Genomic DNA, 6,903 nt, shown 5'->3' with positions numbered 1-6,903 from the left:
CTTCTTTGTCCCTTGTTACAACCTTTGTTTTAAAGTCTGTTTTGTCTGATGTAAGTATTGTTAGTCCAGGGTTTTGTTGTTGGTTTTTTGGTTGTTTTTGTTTTTTGGGGTTTTTTGGGGTCCTGCTTCCATTTTCATGATATATGTTTTTCCATCTGGGAAATATTTCTAAGGCCTTACTAGTTTTGAACTATACAAGAAAACCTGAGGGCCCTTTTTTTAATAGAAACCCAATAGGTTGTCTTTACACTTAGCCTATTATTTAATTTCAACTGGTTTAGCTTCTAAGGTTAGCAGCAATTTTAGGACAATGCCAGTGGGAGGGTTATTCAATGTTTTAATTGAATGTTGCCCCTGAAAGCCATATGAGTGAACGTGGCCTAAAATTGTCGTGTGGGAATTTGATAGTTGCCCTGCAGTGGAAGAGAAAACAATTTTTTTTTTAATTACATGCAAAGGCTGTGACTAGTTCCATAATTACCATGGCAGAGCAGTTATCTTTCCCTATATAAAGATCATCCTTTTCCTTGAAGAGGACTTTCATGTAAAACTACCTATTTTAAAAAATAAAATGAAAAAAACTAGTGATTTCTTACTCTGTAAGAATCTCATCCAAATACAAATCAAAACAAAACATTAAAATAGTTCTTAGGTTAAATTTTTTTTTTTTCAAGATCAGATTAGGGTTTGTCAGGCTAGGGAGATGTGAAAGAAACTATTTTAGACTATCATTGAACTTTCTAAAAATAGAAAAGTAATGTAAAAAACGTAAAAAAAAAGAAGTAATATAGTCCCCACTGTGTGCCTTTAACACTCTTCTCTCGCAGTAGGCCTTTGACTCCTGCGGCTTTGACACAGACCCATGTAGCCTCTCCTAAGGCTAACGTAACACCCTCTCCAAGATAAAGTCTAACTGAGGCATAATTTCTGTAGTTGTCAACTTCCAGTACACAGGAGAGCGCACGCAGACTGGCTAATGTATCTCTCTCTGCCATAAACATCATAAGCGATGACCCTTCCCTGGCATACTTACATCTAATTTTCCCCAGTAGCAAAGAAAATAGAAAATGAAAATACAAATCTCAAACCCATGCATAATCAAAGTGCTTGCCTGGTATTCATTTATACATACTAACATGCACATACATGAGCAAGATGTCTCCAATCCTGAAATGTTTTTGCTTTATTGTTTGCCCATTCTACTCATCAGGAGATTGATGGGGTGCTGGTGGGAGAGGCAGCTACAGTTATCTCCGTTGTTTTCAGGTGAACCTAAAGCCAGACAAGTAATGGTGATTTTTTTTTCCAGGCTAAAAATGAGCTTAAAAATGATAGGAGTCAGGACTTTCTTGGCTCATCAGGCCCTTACCTTACTATAATTGTCTTAAACCTACAATTAATTTTTCCTGTTTCTAGTTTTTACTTTTGCTACAGTCCTTAATCCTTCTGGAGTTTTCTCCCTATTGTGAACTAATTAAATAGATTTGAAGGAACCCAGGCTCTCAGAATCTGAGAGATCCCACACCACAAGGTTATGTCGATCAGAAAAGATTTGCATTCCCCTCCCTGGGTCTAACTGCATGCCAAAGTGATGGAATTCCCTCTTCTTTCCAAGTTTAGGTTAGCTGTGCATCTTGTGGGTCACAGACTCTATGCTTTTCCTCCAACATGAAAACTGAAGCAATTCTGCTGGATGTTGAAGAGCTTAAGGAAAGAATCTTTTAGCCACCACAGGTCAAAAGAAACCCCAGGTCAACTCTGGTGTGTTGATGTATTCAGGAGCCAGAAGTTCTTGGATCCACATGCTGAATTTTCATGTATAGAGCAGTATACTTCTTCCCTGCAAGAGGAATTTTAAGGTTGGAGAAAATATTGAGAAATGTAGAAGAACAGAACCATTTTTTAAAAGATTTTATTTATTTATTTACTTGACACAGAGAGAAAGATCACAAGTAGGCAGAGAGGCAGGCAGAGACAGAGAGGGGGAAGCAGGCTCCCCGCTGAGCAGGAGAGGGCCATGTGGGACTCGATCCCAGGACCCTGAGATTATGACCTGAGCCTAAGGCAGAGGCTTTAACCCACTGAGCCACTCAGGCACCCTAGAACAGAACCATTTCTGAAAGAGAAGTCCATTCTGAGGGTAGAGAGCACCATGCTGGTCACACAATTGTGTATCTGAGAGCAGTGACTCTTGTGTGAATTTCTGAGTATTAGACTCAGCCATGAGCTAGTATCTAACTCCTTCTTCAGTTTTAAATGCCACACAGAGAAAACTGCTAATAAGGATGTGGATGCCGTTTCCCCCCCCCTTCCTTCTTCACCACCTGCTTCTTGAGGCAACAGCTTATTTGTGGGAGCCACCCCTGCCAGCAGGACTGTCTGTGTAGACCCCCTCTGTGGCAGAAGGTAGAGAATGGCCACCCCTTGGGCATTTTTCACACTGTGTTTTCCAAGCTGGCACTCCTAGGAGAAAATGAAACATTGATTAGCTTTCCTAGGTATAGCCGGAGATGAATGATACCAAAGGGCCTGGATTGTGGCATCTTCTGCTAAGTGACACCTTGCTGTGAGGAGTCTCCTGGCCTAGTTAGCATGCCAGCCCCAGACCCCCATCTCCAGTGGCAGTGCATCCCAAGGCCAGGAGCTTGAAAGCTTCCATGGGGCTTGCTTATCAGATTTATCCCTTAGATGACTTCCTTCTTAATAAGCAGAAGCAGGCCAGGCATATTGTGCCCTGTGTGCCCTCAAAGGTGAAGGAAGCCACAGAGATCTCCTATGAACTGTAGACAAACCATACTGAAATCAGTTATAGCATTCCTGGTTAATGTATAAAATAAATCAACATTTGTATAAAGCCCATGTCCCAGCCCCTTTCACAAGCACCATGCTGTAACTAGAGCGAATCTCACTGCCCTCATGTGAAGGCTGCGGCCGGGGGACATGGAGGTTCTCCAACGCCACGTCAGTGTTGCTTGTGCGCATGTGGCCTGTGTGATTGTTTCTTAACATTCTGCTTACATTTTCATTATTCTGCTAAAGGAATTTTTCTCATCTCTGCTCTCTCTCACCAGCTGCATTGTCCCAGACTCCCACACATGAAGCATACAGCCAAACAGAAGGGCACACTCCTGGAGATGGGAGGTGGGTGGGAACCAGATGCTGCTGCATTTTCTGCTGGCTACCTTGGGGTAACCCTGCGGGGCCTCCTCTCCCCTGTCAAGTTGGCAGGTCCTCACCATTACCAAATGAATAGGGCTGGCCTTTTCTGAGCTATCTCCTCAGGCCCCCAGAGCATGCTGGAGGTTTTAAATGGATTGCATGGGAGGGAATGACTCACATGTGGGATGGTAACAAAATTTTGGAAATGAATACCTAAGAAACGCAGAAAAACTGCAGGCCTGCAGCACATACCCTGGTGCAAAAGAATTATGAGAACTCTCAGTTTAGACTTATTAAATAAGGGGTCTAGGAAATCATGTAAAATCTATGGCACAGTAATTTGCTTCTTAAAGAGGCTCTCTTTCTCCCCTTCTTTCCCTGTCTCCATCTCTGACTAGCTACACACACACACACACACACACACACACACAGCTATGCACGCTCGGTAATTCTATTACCAATACAAGATGAGCTCCTCTCTTCCTTACTGTAGCCCAAGGGGGATTTTAGCATAATGACTAAGGTAACAATTTTTGAATAATAGTCCTTCAGATCTGAAGAGTGTCTTGTTTCCAGATTATAGACTCAAAGCTTTGGCAAACAGTATGCCATTCTGAAATCTTCTCAAGGGTTCTATAGGAACAGACAACACATGTGGTGTCCCCGTGCTGTGGCAAGAGAGGCTGGAGAAAGTGCCAGGCTGGGAGTCAGGAGGGCTGGGGTCTGGCTCCAGCTCCAACCACTCCCCCACTGCCCCCCCACCAGCTGTGCAGTCTTCATCGAGTCCCTGGACCTCCCTGGGACTGAGGGGCTCCTCTGGGCAAGGTGATCACCCAGCTCTCTTCCAGTACTAACAAGTGTGAGAGACATTTTGAACAGTGTGTTTCAGTTTACAAAGCCTGTAACGTCTGTTAACCCAGTCTCCACCCCAGCTGATTTTATAAACTGAGATGACAAAGGGGATTGCAGAGCCAATAGCTAGGAAAGCCAGGTGTGAGATCCAGGATTCTGACTCAAGAGCCACATTTGTGTCATAACCCTGAGCTGCCTCAGACAGAAAGGCCCTCTGTGATTTCTACAGTAGAAAAGTGAGAGTTTCCAACAGTAATGAAAAAAAAAAACAAAACAAAAAAAAATGAGTTTTCAAGTTTACCAATCCAAATATTATTGTCAGACAAGGGCAGTAACTTTCTTTTTCTTTTTTAATATTTCATTTATTAACAGAGAGAGACCACAGGTAGGCAAAGCAGCAGGCAGAGGGAGAGGGGAAAGCAGGCTCTCTGCCGAGCAGAGAGCCCCATGCGGGGCTCAGTCCCAGGACCCAGGGATCATGACCCGACGCAAAGGCAGACAGATGCTTAACCAACTGAGCCACCCAGGTGCCCCAAGGGCAGTAATTTTCTGAGAGCCAGACAACAAACACTTTCAGAGGAAGATAAGCCTTGACCTCACTGGAAATGAAAAGCCCTGGAGAAGACCAGTGAAATGTGTGCGATCCACATCCATAGTCTCCTACATTCGGCTTTAGGTAATGGGGTAACCCTGGGAATGTTCTGTTTATGAAAATCTATTGGTACGTCCAGTCATATATTTTGAACACACAAAGCTCACCCATACTTTAAAGTGGTCAACTTGGGAAATTCTTGCAGAGTTTAAAAAGAAAGAGAATATTTCCTAATTCGATAGTGCTTTACCTGGTCACATTCCTAGCTAAGAAACAGAGCAAGTAGGCAAAATGGGGAGACTTCGAGCACGGGGGACACAGGACCAGCTCCCAGCAGTCACTGCCGCTCAGCATGCCTTCCGGACAGAAGCACTCACTCCCACAGCTGCTGCTGATTGTTGGGTGTTGCTAGCTCACAGCTGAGCCCCCATGCCAGCAACTGCCCAAAACAGAAAACAGCTGCCCAGCACAAGGGCAATTTCCCCAATTTCCCTGGTGCCACCTGGTTAACTATTGATACACAACAGCATAAGATCCTGGACCCTTTGCCCCAACTGGGGATGACTCTGCAAGGCCAGGCCAGCTCTAGAGCCCCACAATGGGGCGGGCTGAAGCCTCGTCTTGGCTGCATCACAGACCAGATTCTCTTGTCTGATACTCCTTCCCTCACTCCCCATAAATATACTGCCCCCCCCCATCTCCACCTCAGAGTCTGCCTCACAGAAACTGACCTGCCACGCATACCTTCTGTCTCTCAATTGAGTCAGAAGGCTTTCTAAAATCTCCATTTCTCTTTAATTGTTAAAAGGAGCCATCTGGCAAGGACTCTGGACATGGAACCCAGGATAGAGGACAGGACATGGCTGTTTGAGAATACTGATACATGGGGACATATGATTTTGGAAATAGAGGATAGCCTTTCAAGACAAAGCCATATGGGGTGCTTGGGTGGCTCAGTGGGTTAAGCCGCTGCCTTCAGCTCAGGTCATGATCTCAGGGTCCTGGGATCGAGTCCCGCATCGGGCTCTTGCTCAGCAGGGAGCCTGCTTCCTCCTTTCTCTCTCTGCCTGCCTCTCTGCCTACTTGTGATCTCTGTCTGTCAAATAAATAAATAAAATCTTTAAAAAAAAAAAAAAAGACAAAGCCATTTGGAGAGAGGTGATTCAGCCTAAAAAGTAGCACATAGATTGATGGTGCCCCTTAAATCAAGAGGGAACCCCACTGCATGTCCAGGAACTTCCTCAGACACAAACAAAGGTCTGTCTGACTCTTTCCCGAGGGCCCACCTTCTCAGGCCAGGCCGTGTCGGCTATAACATGATGGCAGACATACCTTTTGTCTTTTGTGAGCACAACAACGGTGATGACTTCACTGATGATATATTCTCTGCCTGAATTCTCTAAATATCAAGACATTTGTATTAGTCATTCGATCAGCTTACTGTGCTGTGAATTTTCCCCCCTAATCGTGAAAGTAGATTATTTGGTTTCAGAATCTGAATAAGTCTGCATCAAGCTAGCTATCTCCTAATTTATAGTCCAGCTGTGATAAGCAGCTCCCATAATCAATAGCATTTCTCAGGATCCTATGTTCACAGACAACCAAATCATCCATGTGATTGGGCAACAAAACTAAATTCAAAGACAGTTGCTGTGCATGGGAAATTACAGGAAAGTATATTTGAAAAAAAAAAAAAAACAGAAGGAAATAAAGTGTGCCAGACTCTACCTATGAGGTCAGGTCTAATTTAATTGTGAGAATGTTAGGTACAAATTGTGACGTGATTTGGAGAGAGCTCTGAGGTAGAAGTCTGATTTTGCCTGTTGGGTAAGCAGGTTTAATTGTTAGAGTTGAATGACTGGATTCTCTCCGAGAGTACTGACCACGGCACAACAGGTTTGCACATCAGTGAAAAACGAAGGACGAGAGAGCACAAGAAGGACCGGTTGGGAGGAGCACTTACAAGGAGCATCCCTCTGGAGCCCAGTGGGAACCAGAAATGAATCCATCTGAGGATGCTCCAAGAATGGGCTATTTTCTGGAGGTGTGTGCAGGGCATAGGGAAACCAGAAAGAATTAATCCAGAATCCCAGGGCAAGGGGCAGTGGAGCTGCTGCCACTCTGGAGCAGAGTGAGAAGAGAGGGGAAGGAGTGTTTATTGGAACCCACAATGACAAGTGGTGATGAGAAGCATAATGTAAGAGAAGACAGAACCTTTAGTCCAGAGAAACAACCAGGCTGAGGGGACCCATTGGGAGGGAACAGGAATAGGTATGTCGAGTCCCACCTCCTTCCTCTCG

Source organism: Mustela putorius, unplaced genomic scaffold, assembly GCF_011764305.1.
Source record: "Mustela putorius furo isolate JIRA1106 unplaced genomic scaffold, ASM1176430v1.1 tig00000145_pilon_pilon_pilon, whole genome shotgun sequence".
NCBI lineage: Eukaryota > Metazoa > Chordata > Mammalia > Carnivora > Mustelidae > Mustela > Mustela putorius.
The sequence above is the reverse complement of the archived record's forward strand: the minus strand, read 5'-3'. Positions refer to the sequence as shown.